General features: G+C 44.8%; 1 long non-coding RNA gene across 3 annotated transcripts in view; it reads left to right on the top strand.

Annotated features, from left to right (window-relative positions):
• The first annotated feature begins 16,552 nt into the window (after positions 1–16,552).
• LOC112839260 (uncharacterized) overlaps positions 16,553–21,007 on the top strand; it is a 90,203-nt gene continuing 85,748 nt past the window's right edge. For 2 of the 3 annotated variants that reach the window (XR_012375635.1, XR_012375636.1), the window contains exon 1: positions 16,553–16,752. This is a non-coding gene — a long non-coding RNA (uncharacterized lncRNA). The remainder of the gene's footprint in view (positions 16,753–21,007) is intronic. The other variant, XR_012375637.1, reaches the window with a different exon arrangement.

Raw genomic sequence — 21,007 nt, 5'->3', positions numbered from 1 at the left:
GGACACTTTTTGTCTGATGCAGGACAAAGAGTGGGAGATCTCCTTAGATTTTGCTTTAGGGCATATTTATGGATTTTTAGTTACACACCAGTGAGCTGCATTTTCTAAAGAAATCTACATTTAGGATCAGCCCTAAAACAAACTGATTTTTTTTTAAAGATTTTTTAAAATTTATTTGATAGAGTACAGGCAAGGGGAGTGCAGGGAGAGGGAGAAGAAGGCTCCTGCCGAGCAGGGAGCCCGACGTGGGGCTCGATCCCAGGACACCGGGATCATGACCTGAGCCGAAGGCAGACGCTTAACCACCTGAGCCACCTGGGTGCCCAAACAAACTGATTTTTGAAGAGGGGCAGACAGCAAAGGTGTGGTGGCTAACATGCTCTTGGAACTACTAAGGACTTTTTACAGTAGGCTTCATTTTGAGGAAGACAGGGGAAGAAGAAAACTCTCTATTTGAGATGTCTGATCCTCCTGTGGGGCTCCTCATCCTCCCAGATACAGCCAAGGTGGAGTCCGAAGTGCCACGTTGGGACACGGGGGAGACCGTCCAGGTTGCCTCTTCTCAGACGGGGGACAGTACCGAGGGCTTTGGAGAGAAGGACCCCTGTGGTTGGATAGCCCTCTCCCAATTTCAATGCCTCCATCTGTGTCCTCTGTAGAAGATCCTATCATCTGGAAAACTCACAGTGACGCCGCTTAGGACATTTGTGAAGGTGACATAAAGCAAGCCAGCAGCTTTCCTCATGCAGCGCTACCGGCCCCCAGCCTGACTGGTGAAATGCTGAAGCTAGTGGAACCCCGCCACCTGCCTTGCTCAGCTTCCACGGAACATGGGACTTAACAGATTTGCGGGAGGAGCCACTTTTGCTTTTCAAAGCAGGGGGTTGCCAAGTAGAGGCCTGCAATCGGGGCAACTGGGAGAAAAGGAACCCACACCACCGTAACAATGAAAACTGAAACTTTCTGAAAAGAAGGAGGGACTAGGGAAAGAGAAAAGACCACAGATTGTGGAATGTGGAAGATGGGAGCGTTTGCAAAGAGCACTTTCAAGGGCATTAAAGATGGCGGAGTCAGGGCCCTCCTGCAAAACAGAGTCTCTTGTCCTTCTGTGCCACCTTGTGGCCACTTTGTCACTTCCCATCAAGTGCTCCACCTTCTCACTCCCTAGATATTCTAGATACTGCCTTTTACCCGGCACCTTTGCAAGTCACTTGGGTTGTGCCCAGAAGCAGCGCCTCATTTCCGTGGTGGATCTAGGATCTCAGGGCACTGGTTTCTTTGCCCCTATCGCGTCCTTGGCGGCGCTGAAGGATCTGATCGCGGAATACTGGCAGCTATGGGGGAGAGGGGTGGGGGGCAGATGGCGAAGTCCTGCATCTCTTCCTCCGCTGCTGCTGCGGATGCTGGGAGGGTCACAGAGGAACTCGTGTGGGGGGATTTCCAGCATCGTGATGATGGTTCGTATCCATCCTTGTCCTGTAGTAGAGATGAAAATGGATTCTGATGCTTTCCCTGAAGTTTAAGTGAAAGCTTGCTGGGCACCAAGGACATCCTATGGCAAGAAAGTGATGAGAGAAAAACTCTCTAAAGGTCTGGTTTATACACAGGAAGAGGTTTTAGATTTCTTTTTCAGTCAACATGACTGTATGTAAACTTTGTTCAAACCCAAAGCCTGATTTATGGCCCACTATGCACGCATTGTACATCCGCTTCGTGAATAGTAGCCTAGAGGAAAACCATCTTGACTTGGAGATATCGATCAATGCCCCTACTCCCTGCATTCCTTTATGATAAAACTCACAATTCCTGCCTTTATGCTAATCTGTAATCTTTTGAGCTTTTACAAGATGTAAAAAGTATACATAACCCTCTAAAAACTTCATTCTCCAGAGAACTTTCCTCCTGTGAAGAGTGTGTTTCCTGGGCAGCTGTCCCAACTTGGGCTTAAATAAAACTCTATTTCTTGCTTTTAGAGATTCTAAAAGGTTTGATAATTTGGTGTTGACAAAAGGAAGAAGTATGAGAAGTAGCCACGCCTCACTGTCCATACCCAAGTTCTGTCAGAGATGCTCACAGTGCTGTGGTTTGGGATCATGGCTTGATAATTGTGTTACTTCATACACATATAGCACTTTCAAAGCCAGGTCCTATTTTAAGCCCTTTATATTATTGACCCATTTAATCTTCACAACAACTCTATGAAGTTGATTCCATTCTAGCTCCTTTTACTGAGGCTGAGTAACTTGCTTGGGATTGCCCAGATAGTAGGTGCCAGAGGTGGGATCGAAATCCAGGAGCTCGTGCTCATGACCCCCAGCATGCACTGTCTCCCTTGTATCTGCTTTCTGTTTAAGACATGGAGTGCAGATCTGCCTGTGACCTTCAGTGCTTCTTCGGGGTACCCTATTGTTTCTAGAGTAGTCTGCCCTACACAGCTGTGTCCCCTGATCAGGTGCTTTTGAGAGAAGGCCTTCACTTCAACTCTCTCCATTCATCTTTTTGTTCTCCTCCGATACCTCATTTCCAAATACTCAGACTATACTGATTCAGGAATAAATGGGGAAGTCCAAAATATTTGACATTTTAAAAAAGATGGAAGAGCAGGAGTTAGGGAAGGTAATTCCTATTCAATTCTTTCCTCCCAAGACTTAGCAGGCAGAGAGCCATTTAGAAGGACACAAGGTGACATCAAAGAACAGCACACACCAACCTGTCTACGTGACACAATGGGACTGAGATCTTAAGGCCAATAGATCTGAGGTCTAGACTTTAAGTCTCGCTTGTACCCTCAAGTGGCTTGAATGCCTGCAACAGAATTCATCTAAATACTAACAAATAGAATGACTTAAAAACATCAGTAAGGTGGGTCAGCTGTACAAAAGAGGAAGTAGTAGAAGCTACACAGCTGCCATGTTAGTTAGAAAATTAAAGAGAGCCAGCCTGCTATTTCCAGCACTCCTCGATCTGCTATCCAATTTCAGAGCTCTATGAGGAACAGGATGCTAGACTCCTAACGAAGACAGGTCTGAGCCTCTAAACATTCAAAAATGAAACAAGAGAAATTCCTAAAGAGCAAATGGAGAAGTAACTGGGCTGAGCTGCTCAAGGAAGTGAAAATAGTTACAGTAACACTGGTTTCATAAGACAGACTGAGAAGGTTAAGTCATTGGTATAGCTCTATAATGGAAAAGAGAGACCTTTCCTTTCGCTAATAACGTTCCCGGAAAAGTAATTCTAAATATAATAAGCTCAGAATTACAACAGCCTCTGTGGAAATCAGAAGTAAACTTGGAAAAGAAGTAAGAACAGTATAATGATGTGAGCCGTGGGATGTGACTTTGGTGGAACGGATGCAAAACCTCTGGGAGAACAGGACATCCAGCCAGACACACTGTCAGAAGAGAAGGGAGTGGGGGAGCACAGTGATTTGCGAAGTACAATGATGTCACACATGCAGGGCTTTTAAAAAATCATCACTGGATTCCTCTCAGCACAGTATACTTTCAGAAAAAGGACAAGGTCTGCACGGCTCAGAAGCACAATGCCACGTGTCAGGTGCATTTGACAAAAGAAACTAAAGCAAATCTAAAATAATTCTGATAAAGGATTGACCATGTTCTGAGATTGTTCTGCTGAAGCTTCTTGAGGACAGTTTCTTACACACTCTCAGTGTTGATGGATGAGGATTCCTTCCTAAGCATTCAGGCATCCTTGCGTCCTTCCTCTACCAAGTTGAGCCTCGGCCTGAGTCCAGTCAACCCCTAAGCCTGACAAGCATACCTCCTGGATTTTCAGGGGCAGGACTAATTGAAATCAGCCTCAACTTTCTCCACAAGTAAGCAGCTTTTCATTTGCATTATTATCATTTTAAAAAAATTTTCCATGTATCCTGAGGGTGGGCCAGAAAAGTCATTCTACCCACAGAGCAGCAGCTTAGAGAATTTTCATTTTTTTTTCTATTTTTTTTCACTGACTTAGCTGTTCCTTTCTTCTTCCAGACTTCAAATATTTCCCTCTTCTTTCCTCTTTGTTCTCCCCCATGATCTTTGTCCAACCTTTCTTCCTGAAACCCTAGTTCCTTTTAGGAGGTCTCACTGCTCTGCAGAATACCAATCACTTCGCTGCATTCACTTTTTTTTTTTTTTAAGATTTTATTTATTTATTTGAGAGAGAGAGAGAATGAGAGAGAGAGCACATGAGAGGGGGGAGGGTCAGAGGGAGAAGCGGACTCCCCACCGAGCAGGCAGCCCGATGCGGGACTCGATCCCCGGACTCCAGGATCATGACCCGAGCCGAAGGCAGTCGCTTAACCAACGGAGCCACCCAGGCGCCCTGCATTCACTTTTTTGCTGACAGTATTTTCTTCCTCTGAAAAACCAACAAGCATTTTCTCCAACTCAGAACCTTACTTCACCCGCACGCCTAAATCTTCTCTGAGCCCACACAATTACAGACTTTCATTTGACCTGCTGCAATTGTCCCCTCTCAAGGACGTTTGTTATTATTATAATAATTAATCATTGGGTTGTTCTGTTTTCCTGTCCCAGGGAACAAGCCCTAGACTTGGTGAACCGGGCACCTGCAGCGGCCGGCTCCTGACATGCTGGCAGTATACGACCGCAGCCAGGAGTGGCCTCCGTGGGCCCTTCCCATATCCCAGCACCCATCCGGGGGGGGCTCTCAGGTGCTTGGGTTCCCCAGAAACCGCTCTCCGCGCCCCACACGAAGCCCTGGCTGAGGGGCCCTCCGCCAACTGGAAGTCCGGGCATTCCTCACTAAGCCGCGTGTCTCCGGGCGAGAGAAGAGCGTTCCCACCAGTATCCCGCCTCTGTTTTCCCCCAGCCCCGCCCCCCGGGAGTCTGACCATTCAGCTTCGGGCTCTACATAGCAGCGCCTGATTGGCGGGGCACGGAGAGCGCGTCAGAGAGCGCTGAGCTCATTGGACGGCCTCTTGGTGCGTCTATAAAAGGGACGCGGAGGCCGCGCAGGTAAGCGCTCAGGAGGGCATCGCGGTGGCTGCGGCGGGGCGTCCTGCTGCTTCTGCGGCCGCGGCGGCTCCGCTCGGGGCGGACTCGCTAGCGGGGAGCGCGCTGAGCCCCGCGCCTTGGACCCCGGTCCCAAGACTCCAAGTCCTTCACGCTTTCCAGACGAGGGGAGGCGATGGCCTCCGTCGCCTCTCTGGGTCCGCGAGGGGAGCTCTACCTCTTAGCCTTTATCCTTGAAGTACTTCCTATTTGTCAGCCTTAAAGCGAACATCCACTTGCCTTGGCGTGGGCCTGAGAAATACTTGTAACTTATGGGTCCTTGTAATTGTTTAAGGAAACTCTGGAAACGTTGGCGGTCAGCTCTCTTCTCACTTCCCTCCGTTTTCCGCGAGCAAAACGCGTTCCCTGCTTGTTACTCTGATGCTTGCTACACGTCTGTCTGGTTGTTGGCGCGCGCACGGCGCGTTTCTCGTCTCGGGGAGAGCGCACCTCTCGAGTCGCGGCCACACTCTGCAGCCTTCAGATGCATCAGCGGACGCGGAAAGAGTAAAGGGATATACCGAAGCCACTCGGTGGGCCTGGGGCTGGCCACCCCCAGGGACCTTGCCCCGCCGCTCATTCCTAACCGCCTTGGTTTATAGATAACACACCTGGTTCTTCCTCTCAGGGGGTGGAGGGTACTGATGATGGAGAAGAGGGGGGAGAAGGGGACAAAGGGGAAGCATGTGCCGGGCATTCTTGGATATCCTCAATGTAGACAAATGTCCCTTCCCAAGAGTGGTTTTTAATTTTATTTTTATGTAATTTTTTTAAAATTAAGAATTTTTTTTTAGAGCAGCTTTGGGTTCACAGCAAAATTCAGGTGCAGAGATTTCCCATGTGCCCCCTGCCTTCACCCGTGCATAGCCTCCCCCATTAGCAACCTTCTTCACCAGGGTGGTACATTTGTTACAGTGGATTGACATTACATCATCATCCAAAGTCCGTAATTTACCTTAGGGTTCACTCTTGGTGTTGTGCGCTCTATGGGTTTGTATAAATTATGTATGTATTTAGCAAATAACCCAAAGCATTTGGATCTAAGTTTGTGAAATAAGCAGGTTCATAGCCGTTGGCCCAAGTTTGGAGTTTAAAAGGGAGGAGAAATAGGACTATTAAGTAATATACTGGTTTTCTTACATGGTTTTGAAGGCAGTTCCGAGACTAATTCCACAAACATTCTGAGCAATGTGGTAGTGCCACCTAGAAGTAGATAGATAGCTCCCCATGGGGATGTCTTTGAAAGCAACCCTCATTCAGGTGTGTAAATTCTGTTAATCCAAATGAGTCCATCTTCTTTTTTTTCCTCTCTCTCTTCCATCTTTGTTTCATTTTCACAAAGGATTTAGGGACGTGGCTTAGTAGACTGATCTCAAAGATAGTTTGAAATATGGATGTGAAAATATATAAGTGTGGAGTTTATTACTATTATTTTAGGCATTGCCAAATTCATTACCAAGGTTCTTAGTAATCACCAACTACATCCTGTAATACTCAGATTAAAACAGGCTATAGGTATGTTCCTGAAAAATTATGTAGACCAAAATTGAAAATGTTGAACAAAATATTTTCCTGTTGACTTTGGATTGTTATTTAGGAACTACTTAAAAAAAAAAATCTCCATTTCTGTTACTTTGAAATTAGTAGGGATTCCTAGTTCTCTCTTTACATTTTTCTAGTACCTGTGTTGTTAATGAAATGGATGCATTGAACCACATGAGATTGCCAGGATTTCGGCTTTATTTGGTCAAAACAGTCAAAACTTGGCAGTTTTGTGCGATTCAACCTAATAATCTGAGTAGGAAAAATTTTACTTAAAAATAGTTTGAAGTTTATCTTTTTTTGATATGTGATTACCTCCTAATATATTGATTTTATAAGTTAAGATTTTATATATTGGGTTTACTTACAGAAGGAACCATTTAAAACTTACCAGACTTTTCTGTTTTACACATGTGTGGTATGATATCCTGAGTAGAAATTCAGGAATTTAAGGGCAACTAGAAACCTTTCAGCACATGTCTTTTGCAGCATTAACCACAATCCTCCCTGACAAGTTGGAGGTTACTGACTTTGAAACATGGCCAGTTGCTGAGAACCCGGTGTATATTCTTTCCATGACCCTTAAAAGCTGGCCTGTTTCCTATTAATGATTTTTTGTTTTGTTTGAGGCATGCTATGGTCCAGTTTCCTGGTTAATTTCCAGATCTTCTGCCATTCTTCCTGTACAACTCATTTTCTTTGTGGTGGGTCTTACCAAGAGATACTGTGTTTGGAAAAGGGGCTTCTGGAAATTATCATGTTTCAGCAACAACATTGTTTAAACATCTGACAGTCATTTACAACCAACATCTCTGGTCTCATCCATGGAAAATATCACACATAGCAGAGAAAATTGAGGGGAGCTGGCAGAAGATATCTGTTGAGTTTGTATTGTGCACTGTTCAAATGGGCTCCTAGGAGACCTCGGGCCAAGGTTATTTTTTTTATTTCAATTTAACTTGTTGGGTGTGTTCCTTTCTGTGGAGGGTGGAGGATCAGAGTCTGGTTTTGAAGGTGAACTTGAGAAATCAATTTGTCCAGTCTCCTCCTGTCTGGAAGCTCAGCATCACCATGGACATAGAGTCTGGCTCCAAGGCGGGAGGAGCCTTGTCAAAATTCTTGAGCAGGCAGGGAGCATTCCCGTTCGCCCTGACCCTTGCTGATGTGTCCTAGTCCCAAGTGACTGTCGTTCTGAGGGCCCTGCAGAGGAGGTAACTTCTCCTGTTTTGGACCAGTGGTTTGTCGTCCTGGGGAGCCATTGACTAAACCGGTCCTATAAATTCTTGGCTAGGAACTTTGAATGTGTCTTATTTTTAGGAGTTCATTGGCTTGTAGCTTTCTCTAAGGCCATTCTTTCCCGGGTTGTTTTTGATGAGATAAGAAAAACCTGCCAAGAAACTCTACTTAGCCTGGAAGGAGCCTCAGGTACCTTAAGGTATGACCAGTCTTGCTCATGGTGAGATTTCCCTCTACTTTAAAGGTTTTGAACTCAGTAGGGATGGGAAGATTCCATAGCCTTAGGAACACAGCTCTGAGTGGAGCAATAACAGACCCTACATTCCTTAATGTAAGAAACGTGAAGTTCTCTGTTGAGTGTGATAGGCTTCTTCTAATATCTAAATTACACTGTTATTAATGTAATCTGAAGGGTGAAAACTTTGGGATAATTAGTGAACAAGTCAGTCACCCGTAAGACACACAAACAGAAAAAATCAGGCTTCATTAGTTTCTGCACAACATGAAACTGCTGGTTAATAATTATAGCTATCTTAATTGAACATCAGGTGGCAGTTTTCTATCAGCTGAGGAAAAAGTAGATTTTGGTTTCATGCCCTTATCTTGTACTAATTAATGTATGAAATGTCTTTATTTACAAAAGCGTGTTTGCATGTCTTTAAATGAGTACTAGCCAATAGAAATGTCAGAGGTTCCACATAGGTAATTTAAAATTTTCTAGTAGCCCCATCAAAAAGTAAAACAGATGAAATTAACTTTAACAATAACTATTTAACCTGATAGATCAAAAATATTATCATGTTACCGTGTAATCAATATAAAAATCTTCAGTGAGATATTTTATATTTTTTACTTCTGTATGAAGTCTTAGGAATCTAGTGTATTTTACCCCTCTAGTATGTATCAATTTGGACCAGCCACATTTCAAATGCTCAGTCTCCACTTGTGGCTAGTGACCATTGAATTGGATAGCGAAGCTTTAAACTGTTAATGTATCTGTGGCGAGGCAGAGGATTTTATAGGGGAGAGAGAAATGGCACAGGAAAGGGGGGGAAGAGCCCCTCTGGATACAGAGAATCCATGGCACCAGATTTCCCAGAGTGTGCATTCCTCTGTTGGACATTTCACCTTTAAACTGAAAACATTGACTTTACTTAACACCCCAGCAGGAGACTGTGATTAAAACAAGAAAACAATCCTGTAGACTCAGAGTCTGCCCTGAACAAGTTGAGCAGTGAGAACAGGTGGTTTTGGTCTGATGTAATCAGGAGGGACTTTGGAAATGGGACAGACCGAACTGAGTTCAAACCAGCTCTGCTCTGTCTGACCTGTGAGCTTTTGCAAATCTGTAGCTTTGTTGGCCTTTACCCGCTCTAGTGGCACAAAATGCTAGTCTTGCAGTTTTAGTGGGGATTAAATTAGATTCCTTATGTGAATGTACTTCAGTCAGTCAGTGTGTGGTGTCTGGAAGTCTGCCGGGGTTACCTGCCTCTTTCTCCGTCTATTTTTCTCATCAGGGCACTTTGTCCGACCTTTCTCCCCCTTTACTCCCTTTTTTAAAGTCTGAACTGATTTCCTGCTCAGCATTCCCAGAACCTCAATTTCTGCTGCAGCTCTGACTCGTAGGCCTGCTGTAATTGCGCTTATGTTATAGATATAAAAAACTTATTGTTGGAGCACCAGCAATAATAGTAATAACAATGCAGCTACTGCCCATTCCAAAGCCACATGAGATGTCCCATTAGATCACTCCAGACTCCGTGAAAAGACCAGGAGTACTTTTATTTTTGGCCGATGGGTGGCAGCATTGTCTAAGTCACAGATCTTTGAGCCTCCGGTTCTTCAGGGTTTTCCTTCTCTGTGATTCATTCTCTCAACCTGGAAGAGAACTTTTCATCAAAAAGTCTAGGACTCTGGAGTACAATGTCAGCTCCAGAATGCTAGAGGAAGCCCAGCATACAGATGGGCTGTCCATTCAGACACTGGGGGAGACTGATTAGGCCCAGAGTCAAGGTGTCTGTTGGGGGTGGGTCGGGGGCAGGAACCTGGGAAGATGATGGCAGGATAAAATGCTTTCCAGCAGGCGATTCCTGAAGGTCAAGGCAAGGGCAACAAGAGGGTAGAGAGGTTGACCCCATGAAGCTGCAGAAAAACCACAAGAACCTCTATAAACAGAGGCTGCCAACAGGCAACCAGATTGGTCTTGTAGGTTCACTGTGATAACTGGGAAATGGCTTTCTTATTTTCATCCCCTTGTTAGTAGGACCTGTCATCTTTGAATTAGGAGGATGTGCTTTAAAAATATTCTGTTTTTTTTCCTCTTAACATCTTGTCACCTGGAATTAACTATATGCCCCTCCTCCCAATGCCCCAACACCCAATACAATGGCAATTTGGCATTCTGAATGCTAATCTTTAGGCACGACATTACTCAACTATTTGAATTAAAGGGAGTCTAATCATATTTGCAGCCTTAAACTTCTTTCAGGCCTTCCTTTGAATTTCCTAATTTTTGTCAGGTAACTGATCTGGTACAGATCGAAGAGATCACCAACATCTGGAAAATGCAGAAAATCACCAAGAAGAAAATAAAAACCACCCATTAGCTTTAAAATATATATCTTGAATAACAGGATAGAAAACTATTGGTTATTGTTATAGAGGCATGGATTAAACCAGAAAAACTTGAAGGCAAACTACATGAATTTTATGATTAATCATCTGGACAAAAAGGGGGGGGGGACATGAAGCACCTAGGATTATCTCGTTTTATCAGATTATTCAGTTACTCATTTATATATGAAATCATTTAAGGACCTTCTATGTGCCGTGTACTGTGCTAAATCAGGGAGGAGGGAGTTAAGCAATGAATAAGATAACAGTTTTTGCCTGTAAGCTCCTTACAATTTACTAGAGAAGAGAGACAAGTAAGTCAAAATCCCAATGTGGTAAGTAGCACAACAGGGGTGCACACTTTGTTATAGAAGCAGGAGGAAGGCATCGTTCGTGAGAGCCAGGGAAGGTTTCACAGGGAGGTGACAAGCTGAGTATTTAAAGGCAAATATGAATTATCCCAATTGGGCATGGCAGTTTGGAAGAAGGACGTTCCAGGCAGAGGAAAGAAATGGGTAAAGACGTTTTTATTAGATTACTTGGTGGTTAAGTACCTTTGTATGAACCTGGGGCAGAACATGTAAGTATACGAGGCAGGAGAGGGAGTAGTGGGAAATGAGCTTGGGCAGGGAGTGGGGGCAAGATAACAATGGGTGTTTTATGCCTTTTTGAGTCATTTGGAATTCTATCTTATAGGATTTGGTAAGAAATGGATGTCGGGGGCAGGGGGTGGGAGAGAGATGGGACACATCCCTAATATTAGGCTTCTAATCTGGATGATTGGATGACTGTTTGTAACAAAGGGTTGTGGGAAGTGAGAAAATGGTGAGTTTGCTTTGGGACTTCTGGGAATCCTGCTCATCTGACAAGCTGACTGTATGGACCTGGCCGTCAGGAGAGAGACTAGATTTCCAGTTACAAATTTGGTTAATAATAGTTACCATTTACTGAGAACTTGTCTGAATAATAAGTCCCCAGTAAGTGGTAATTATCTGTGCCAGATTGTGTATGATCTGTATTCTGTATTTTCTGAATACAGGTAATATAGAATCTGGCACAATAATACAGAATGTGCCAGATTCTGTATTAATCCTCACCTTAGATCCTCATCACAAGCCTCTCACCACCTTTTAACGCATGAGGAAGATCAAGATACGTGACTTGTCCAACATGACGTGTCCAGCAAGGGGTGAGGCTGGGATTTGAGCCCAGGCTGACTTCAGAGCCCGTGCCCCCCACCGCTGTCTTCTACAGGAGCCATCTGCGTGGAGGTGAACTGAAGCAACAGGTGGACAAACCTTTCAGGGACAGGATGTAGAATGAGAAAGGACGAAGTCTGGAGCTCTGCGGAAAATGCTCGTGGGACAAGTAGCAGAAGGGCTCTTGGAGCCTAGGTTGGAGTTGCCGCGGAGGAAGGGAGGAAAACAAGGAAAAAGTATTGTCCAGAAACCCAAAAGGAGAATTTCAAGGGGAGAGGGGCCAACAACGGCAAATATCGCAGGGAGATGGAGTAACAGAACAGCATGAGACCTTTCGGTTTTCCCCTTTCTGTCTTCCTGGCACCAGCCCCACATTGTCGGCTGACAGCCAAACATAAGCATTTAGGGGTTCCACAGGCTTTGTCACCCCTAAGTTTGGTTCCTGTTGATAATATGACTGTCTTCTCAGATACCCAGAATACACACTTCAGGATGATCTTTGATGTCCTTGTCCCACATGACCACCAATGACCAAATCCTGTTGACCCTAACATTTATCTACCCCTTCCTCTTCATTCCCTCTCTGGAACCCCGGGTCTTTGTTTTTTTACCTACAGCATCATATTTCTATCCTGACTTGTCTTCTTGCCTCTGGTTGCATTTTCCTCTAATCTACACCTTCTGAAGTCTCACCATGCCACTCCTGAGCTCAGAAACCTTCAGTGGCTTTTCATTATTTACAATATAAATTCCAAATTCTTATTGAAGGCCATCTATGAAATAGTTATAGCTTATTTTTCCAACTTTTCTCCCCTCTGTGTTATATGCCTTGCAGCCTATTTTTCAGCCAGACTGAAAAATGTCTTGTTTTCTGTGTTTGCCTCCTCAGATCCATTGGTTAGGCCGTCTTTCCAGCTGGATGCACTTTTCTTCCATCCTTCAGGTTGAGATCTTATCCAGCCTTCAAAGCTCATCTGAAATCTTCTTTTCTCTGTAAAGCTTTTCTTAACCCCTTCTACCTGGAATAATTTGAATCTTCTCTGAACTCACAAGAGTATGGTACTTCATATGTACCCCTCTCAGGGCAGTTCATGTTTTCTACTTTATTTATGTATTAAGATTTTATTTGTTTATTGGCCGGGGGTACAAGCAGGGGGTAGCGGCAGAGGGAGAGGGAGAAGCAGACTCCCCACTGAATAAGGAGTCTGAAGCGGGGCTTGATCCCAGGACCCTGGGATCATGACCTGAGCCGAAGGCAGACGCTCAACTGACTGAGGTACCCAGGCACCCCTGTTTTCTACTTTATATTATGTTTTTTTGGTTTTTGGTTTTGATCTTGTTTTTGTTTTTATGTATGTGTCTTGACTTAGGTTTTGTTTTTTGAAGATTTTTTTTTTAAGAGATAGGACACCTAATTTTTGTTACTAGATTCAACAGACATAGGTGACTGTGTGAAATTGCTATGGAAGTTTCTAAACGCATTCTCTCAATTTCTGCACTCTTCCCTCTGTGGACCAGAACAGTGTGTGCATCAGCAGCCATTCCTGGCCTGCAGTCTGAGTGGTACTGCAGTCCGCACTTTTGTTTTTTTTTTTTTTTCGATTTTTATTTTATTTTGAGAGACACAGTGTGTGGGGGCGGGGAGAGGCAGAAGGAGTAGGAGATAGAGAATCTCAAGCAGACTCCCCCACTGTGCATGGAGCATGACATAGGGCTCCATCTCATCGCCCTGAGATCATGACCTGAGCCGAAATCAAGAGTCGGATGCTTAACCGACCAAGCCACCCAGGAGCCCCTACAGTCCACATTTTTGATGCAGGCTGGCTGGGTCCAAGGACCCGGAGTGGGATCCCACAGGACCAGCCAAAGAGGGTCCTTGGCTTCAAACACAAGGGGCACCTGGGTGGTTCAGTTGGTTAAGTGTCTGCCTTTGGCTCAGGTCATGATTCCAGAGTCTTGGGATCGAGCCCCGCATCGGGCTCCCTACTCAGTGGGGAGCCTGCCTCTCCCTCTGCTGCTCCCCCTGCTTGTGCTCTCTTTGTCAAATAAATAAATAAAATCTTAAAAAAAAAAAAAGAAATCAAACACAAGGTAAGAGGAAGTGAGAATAGAGTTTATTGAAGATGTAGAGAGTATAGATATGGACAGTGTCCAGGAGACGCAGAAAGGAAAGAAGAGTGAGTCTCCTTTTTAAGATTTTATTTATTTATTTTTGAGAGAGTGAGAGAGAGCATGAGCAGTGGGGAGAGGCAGAGGGAGAGGGGCAAGCAGACTCCCCGCTGAGCAAAGAGCCTGATGCGGGGCTGGATCTCAGCTCTGGGATCACGACCTGAGCCGAAGGCAGACACTTAACCAACTGAGGCACCCAGGCACCCCTTGACTTAGTTTTTGAGGGCAAAGTCTATTAACTTTTTCTGTTCCTCTTTTTGCTTGTCTCATGGGTATTTTATATAGAGATGTTTGGTTTAGAAGATGGCATATCTTCATTAGAGAAGACCAAGGGAAATTAAATTTGTTGCTGATTATCTGCTTGGTATGGAATCTGGCAAAGAGAGCAGTTCAGTAGTCTTATTAAAAATCTCTTCCTAGCTGCTTCTGCTCATCTTTCTCATCCACCTTCTTCCCTCAGTCCAGTGATGAGCTAGCCAATAGGCAGGTGGGAACCATCTCCATCAAAAGGCAATGCTCCTCCAATCCAGGGGTTGGGGGTGGGAAAAGATACCCACTGCCAGCTGTCTTTCTTGAGTAGGTGCTACAGGAGCTGTCTGGTTCTTCTTCCACCTGTAGGTACCGACATCCCAAATGGGAAACTCAGAAATAAAGGAGATCCTAGGTGCCACCATCCGTTAGCTTGTATATCACTTTGTAACTTTTATTTAGGTCCCCTTTTACCCAACCTCTGACTTATTCACACTGACACCTTCCCACATGGAATCTGAAGGGATTACTTTGGCATCTTTTTCACTGGAGAGCATTGGATTCACATATACTCAAAATTTTTTTCATCTATTTTAGAAGGAATAGATTTGGTATTTTTGTGTAAGTACTCTAGTGACTTGTTCCTTTGGTCCTCAATTCTTACACTCTCGTTCCTTCTAATTGAGCCCTCTTATAACCTGGGTCTGATGCCTTTGCCTGTTGTTCATTAGAAACTCGGGGATGCGGGAATCTTGATTTCTACAATGCAAAATGAATGGGAGTCTCTTTTTAAAAGGGGATCAGATCAGAAATACCTCTTGTGCTATGGATAGCTAAGGTTTGGAAATTTTGTGTGGAGCTTGAGTCTGAGAATTAGAAATTCAGATTGAGAATTAATGGTCGAAAGATTCTGGATTCCACTTTATGGAGTTCACCAAAACAGGGTGGTAGAATCAGGCGACTCATTACACAGGCAAAGGTGACTAATCTTTAATATTCTAGCCAAGATTGTCAAGAGTGACCAACTTGGCAGATGGTGACTACATTTATTGTGGTGAGCACTGGGAAATGTACAGAATTGTCAAATCACTACATTATACACCTGAGACTAATATAACATTGTAAGTCAACTGATTTTCCATAAAAAAAAGCAAATAACCAAAAAAAAATCTATTTCAAACAAAGTGGACAATTTGGAAAACAGACCATTTTATATCTCTAAGTATCTTCTTAAACCTTCTATTATGATTGAGAATGATGCATATATAATATCCAAACCAATGTAAAGAATTAAAGCCAGCAAGACTGAGAATCATTTTCATGGAACAGTTCATAGTTTTATTATTTCTGACGACAAAGCATATTTTCTCATTTAATCATCATCACGTCCTTGTGATGAAGACGTTACTGTTACCTTATTTTATAGATAAAGAGGCTGAGGCCAGAGGGTTTAGGTAAATTGTCCCAAAGTCACATCAGCCTCCTTCCATACATTTCAGTCTATATTTTATTTTATTTTATTTTTATTTTTTAAAGATTTTATTTATTTATTATTTATTTGAGAGAGAGAGAATGAGAGATAGAGAGCACGAGAGGGAGGAGGGTCAGAGGGAGAAGCAGACTCCGCGCTGAGCAGGGAGCCCGATGTGGGACTTGATCCCGGGACTCCAGGATCATGACCTGAGCCGAAGGCAGTCGCTTAAACAACTGAGCCACCCAGGCGCCCCCATTTCAGTCTATATTTTAGTGAGCAAATGAGATAAAGACCAAACCTGCTAATGTGATCCTTCCATGGTTACATAATGATCACAAATATCAATTTGTTCACAGGAGGAGAAATAGCAAAGCTCTAAAGGGAGAATTTTTTTGCAATTTCCCCCCATTTCATGGCTTGTGGTGAGTAAGCGTGGTCTTATGACTCACTTCCACTGATGTCATAATCTGGGCGGCAGTGCTGGGCATGGGTCGGGAACTGGGTATGGAAATGTGCTGCCTTAGCTGAACTGTTGACCTGGTCCCAGGAGAGGGTCTAGTGCGTCTCAGCCCAGTCGTGGCGGGGAATGGGAAAATCTGAGGCCAAAGGTAGACTCTGGCATATGACTTGCCTGGGGATTCGGGTCCTCATTTTGCTGAGAATTGGGATTTTATCTGCTGGTTTCAAGGCTGTTAGTTCCCAGGTAGGAAGCCGATTACTCACTAATGTCCAGAATGAGCTGCCCGTGTGCTGAGAGAACAACAGCTTGCGGTGTGGATGGGACTAGGAGCAAATACTTTTCCTTCCTGTCCCTTGAGCTACTTCCTGTCCCTTGGAGCAACTGCACTTGCAGAATGATGTACTTTGCTCTTTCCAAAATACTGTTCAGCGCTTGGTTAATACTGTAATTACACATATTTGCAATTTGTAAGTACGTCAATCTCCTCCCCTTTGGTTGCCTATTTATTGGCAACTTCCTTTCCCCTGAGATGACTCTTTTGAAAGGAATTGGTCCATTTGGATGAATATACTTTGGCATGTGAGTTTTTTTTTTAAAGATTTTATTTATTCATTTGAGATACAGAGAGAGAGAGAGAGAGAGCATGAGCAGGGAGAGAGGCAGAGGGAGAAGCAGGCTCCTTGCTGAGCCAGGAGCCCGATGTGGGGCTCGATCCCAGGACCCTGGGATCATGACCTGAGACGAAGCCAGACGCTTAACCATCTGAGCCACCCAGGCACCCGGCATGTGAGTTTTTAAAAAGACAACCACGTTACTTCATGGTCTCACCTGTGCTGTTCGTTCTTGGATGAGATAGGACTGCTTGGGTTATTTGCAAGTAGAGTTAAAAGTAGAGAAGTCACACTAACTAAAGTAAAAATCACAGTTTCATGCCTCCTGGGACTGAAAAGACCATGGATCTGTTAGCGAGACTTGATTGTATCTCCAGCCACCTCTCATCTCAGCTGGCTACAGTTTTGTCTGTGTTGGCAAGATGGCTGCCAGCCGAGAGCTGAGGTGGCTAAGTCGCTGGAGGGGCTTCTATAATTTGGAATTCATCCATTTGAGCCTTGGTTTCCTCATCTGTAAAATGGATTAATACCTCATCCACAGGGTAATATGTGAATATTTAATGAGCTCCTGAAGGTATGTGTGCCTCTGTGGTTCAGAGCTTGGGGTTTGGAGTCACATCTGGCTCCATCACTTATTTTATTTTTAAAGATTTTATTTATTTGAGGGAGAGAACACGAGCGAGAGAGCATAAGCAGGGGAAGAAGCAGAGGGAGAGGGAGAAGTAGACTCCATGCTGAGCAGGGAGCCCCATGCAGGGCTCGATCCCAGGACCCTGGGATCATGACCTGAAAGCAGACGCTTAACCAACTGAGCCACCCAGGTGCCCCTGGCTCCATCACTTACTAAGTGACTTGCATACTTATAGTACCTGTATCATAGTGTTGTTGGGATTTAAAGTGGGAGCTTGTACATAAAATCTCTAATGGGGTGCTTAGCACATGGATCCACTCAGGAAATGGTAGCTATTATTTGAGTAGAATTTTGAAAGTGGCCACTAATGGTTTGAATGGAAAAGGTAAACTCAGGCAGAAGAAATGGCAGGAAAAGATCATGGACAGTGATTCATAAAGGGGACGATTTGGACAGCAGGGTAAGCTTGGGTCATGCCCAGGTACAGGAATGTGGCTTTTGCTGCTTATATCAGAACTCTGGTAAAAAGGCTGCCACCCAGAGATGGTCCGGGGGAGAGCCCATCAGCCGCCCAGGAGGTCAGCACCTTTGGAGGTTCCATCTATGATTTTGGAAGGATTCTTTTTGTAGAATTACAAATAACAGGGCCTAGCTTAGTGTTTATACTTGATCAGTGCTTGCTGCATTGACAGGAGTTGCCTTCAGAGTCAGAGACAATCTTGTTAATATTTTCGATGGTGGAAAATCTTCCTTTGATCAAGCTGAGCAATTGTGATTCAGATATTTTAAAATCCCAACACACAAAACTGGTGTGATTATTTTTTTCCCTGACTTAAACTGGCTTTTGAAAACTATGGTATGAGTAGTAAGTTGTAACACTTTAAAAAATTAGTTTCATAATTTCGTATTTTACATATGGAATATATGAACCCAACAAATTACAGAGTGCTTCTAAATAGTTGGCATGATATTAAGTGCTGGGGTTACAGAGATCAGTAAGTATTTCTCCTTGGGGAGTCCATCATCCCGTGGGGAGAGACAGCAGAAGACCAGTCATAATGTGGTGAGATCAGACCCGTGGAGCTCGTTCAGATTCAGGTTGTGTGAGCAGTCATAGGCAGTGGGTATGGTTGAGGTGGGGCAGGGGTGTGGGGTCCGGGAAAATTTTGAAGTAGAGGTGATGCTTGAGCAGGACATTGAAGGATGCATTTGAGCCCACAGGAATAAAGAGGGTGTAGAGGGATGTGTGTGTGTGTGTGTGTGTGTGTGTGTGTGTGTGTGTGTATTTCTGATAGAAGTGCATGTGGGAAGGCTTGGAGGCCATGGTGTCAGCAGAATGTTCTAAGCAATGAGTAAGATCAAACAGATGAAATCCTTAAGGGCCTTACATTTTTGATGTCTAACTAGGGTTAGCCCTTGAAGAATTCTTCTAAGATGACCAGGCTTCAAAGTCAGCAAATGAAAGGCAGCTGTGAGGCAGAAGCGGGTCCTGCCTGATGATCACGGTCAACAGTCTTCTTGAGGATTTTACAGATGAGACACCGGACGCTAGCGGGTTTAAGTAATGTGCCTGAAATTTCGTGGCTGGGAAGAAGTGGAAGTGAGATTTGAGTTAGAATCTGCCTCGCTCCAAAGACCATGCTTTCCTGTGAATGTAATTTCACCCTTATCTGATGGCTCAAGACTTTGCCTAGCTTCGGGCTCACCATTCTGAACACGAGATTGTCTTGTTCAGTTCGTAGCTGGAGATGGAGCGGCAGGTGCAGGGGCCGAGCGTGCGGACTGACCCCCGGCAGTGCGCACACCAGTAGTCCTCAGACTTCAGACTGCCCGAGAGTCCTCTGGGGAATTCCTCTGATGGCTCCAGCTCTGAAGTCCCACTTCAAAGCGTTTGTCCTGTGACAAGGCCCCTTGGGGGACTCTGATGCGGACGGTACAGGGTTCACACTTTGATGACCACCACCCTGGATGAATGTCTTGTGTGAAGTTGGGTTTCTCTCTCCTTCTCTTCTTTCTTTTCTTCCCTTCTTTCCCTCTCCCTTCTCTCTTCCTCCCTCCCTCCCTTTTCCTTCTCCCTCCCTCCCTCCCCCTCCCTCTCTTTCTCTCCCCCTCCTTCCCTCCTTCTCCCCCTCCCTCTCTTTCTCTCTCTCCCTCATTTCCTTGCTTGCTTGCTTCCTTTTTTCTTTCTTTCTTCCGAGGCTTCTGTTAATTGGGATCCAATGATGTGTGGTGATCACTCTCTCTACGTGTGTGTTCCTTCTCTCTGCAACCAGCATTTGTTCCTTGCAGGCCGGGATCTCGCATTCCGCGTGCCTTTCACAGATACTACACGGGGGAGGGGGGGCACTCCCAGGGTTAAAACGTATACCGGGCACCCCATAACAGTGGGTTACTTTACAAGTAGGTATTTTGAATCACGTAGTTCCGCCAAGGAAGGCGCGCTCAGCACTCAGCTGTTTGCCTTCACTGTCCTGAGCTCTCTGGGAACCGCACACAGTCCTGTTGGGGTCCTGATGGGCAGAACACAGACTCGGGTTTAGTGAGTCCTCTCCCAGCCCAGCTCTCAGCTTTTCCCATGGCCTCTGGCCAAACCTCACTCCTTGGGAATCTCCAGACCTGTGCTTCCCTAGTCATGCTCACCTTCTCCAGGGCTTCTCTTATCTTGCATTTTGAAAAAAGGAAATCCCATTTGAGTTGGTTTTGGATTCAGCTCTCTGTTGCAGCTCGCTTAATATCTGGGGTACCCCCCTTTCTGGTCCTGGCATGTCAGAGCCACGCAGATGGTCTGACCTTGTCCCACGTGGGCAGTTTTCTCCTCTGGGCCCCGGTGACAAGTGGATTCCGGGCATAGCAGATTCCTCGCCTGGTATCACACAAGTGATGGATTCCTGTCCGTCTCTCTGCTTTGGCCTGGGTGCCCGGATCCTGGAGTCATGTTACCTGGGTTCAAATCTTGCTTATGGACTGGGAGTGTGGACACATTTTAAAACCTCTTCAAGCCCACATATCCTCATCTGTAAAATGAGGACTATAAGGTGGTTTTGAGGTTTAAATCAAATGACGCTTGGGAGTGCCTGCTTTATGGGAGGCTCTATGCAATGATTGTTATTGGTGATGATTTTTTATTGTCCCTTCATTTCCCCAATTAAAATTCTATCAATCTTGCAAGGCCCAGCTGGAACTCTGCCTCATCCACAAAGCTTTTTTGTCCACTCAAGTTCGCAGGGAACTCTGTCCTAAATTCTCGTGATCACTCATGGTCAAAGATTAATGCTCAATTGCCTTAAATATTTAATATTGTGTTACTATTGTACTAGGCCCTGATTGGTTTCATTCTTGGTCCCTGGTATAGAGGAAAGTTCTTGAACACTGATAATACAGATTATCTTTTTCTTTTAGCCTCTCTGCTACCAGTTACTAGCCTGAGCTTTTCTTCCGGGTGTCGTGATTAAGGACGTCCAGATCAATACACTTAACATGAACTCATTTGGGATAAACCGAGATAAACTGGCAGCATCTACATGGCAAATGACAACTTCCTGGGGTCTATCACCAGCTGGCTTTATGTAGCTGCTGCTCTTACTAGATAAGGAGAAGGCCCTTGTTCAGGGAGAAGTGCGTTCTAAGGCTGGAGTGTTATTGGTGAAAGACCTTGTTTTGACACCATCTCCATCTAAAACTGGTGGTTAGAATCACTGCAGAACTTAAAAAAAATATTGATGCCCAGGCCACATTCCAGGCCAGTTAAATCCGTGTGTGTGTGTGTGTGTGTGTGTGTGTGTGTGTGTGTGTGTGTGTG

This window comes from Callorhinus ursinus, unplaced genomic scaffold (genome assembly GCF_003265705.2).
Source record: "Callorhinus ursinus isolate GAN/ISIS: 27379988/994484 unplaced genomic scaffold, GSC_fseal_2.0 scaffold54, whole genome shotgun sequence".
Lineage (NCBI taxonomy): Eukaryota > Metazoa > Chordata > Mammalia > Carnivora > Otariidae > Callorhinus > Callorhinus ursinus.
Note: the sequence above shows the minus strand (reverse complement) of the source record. Positions and strands in the feature narration are given on the sequence as shown.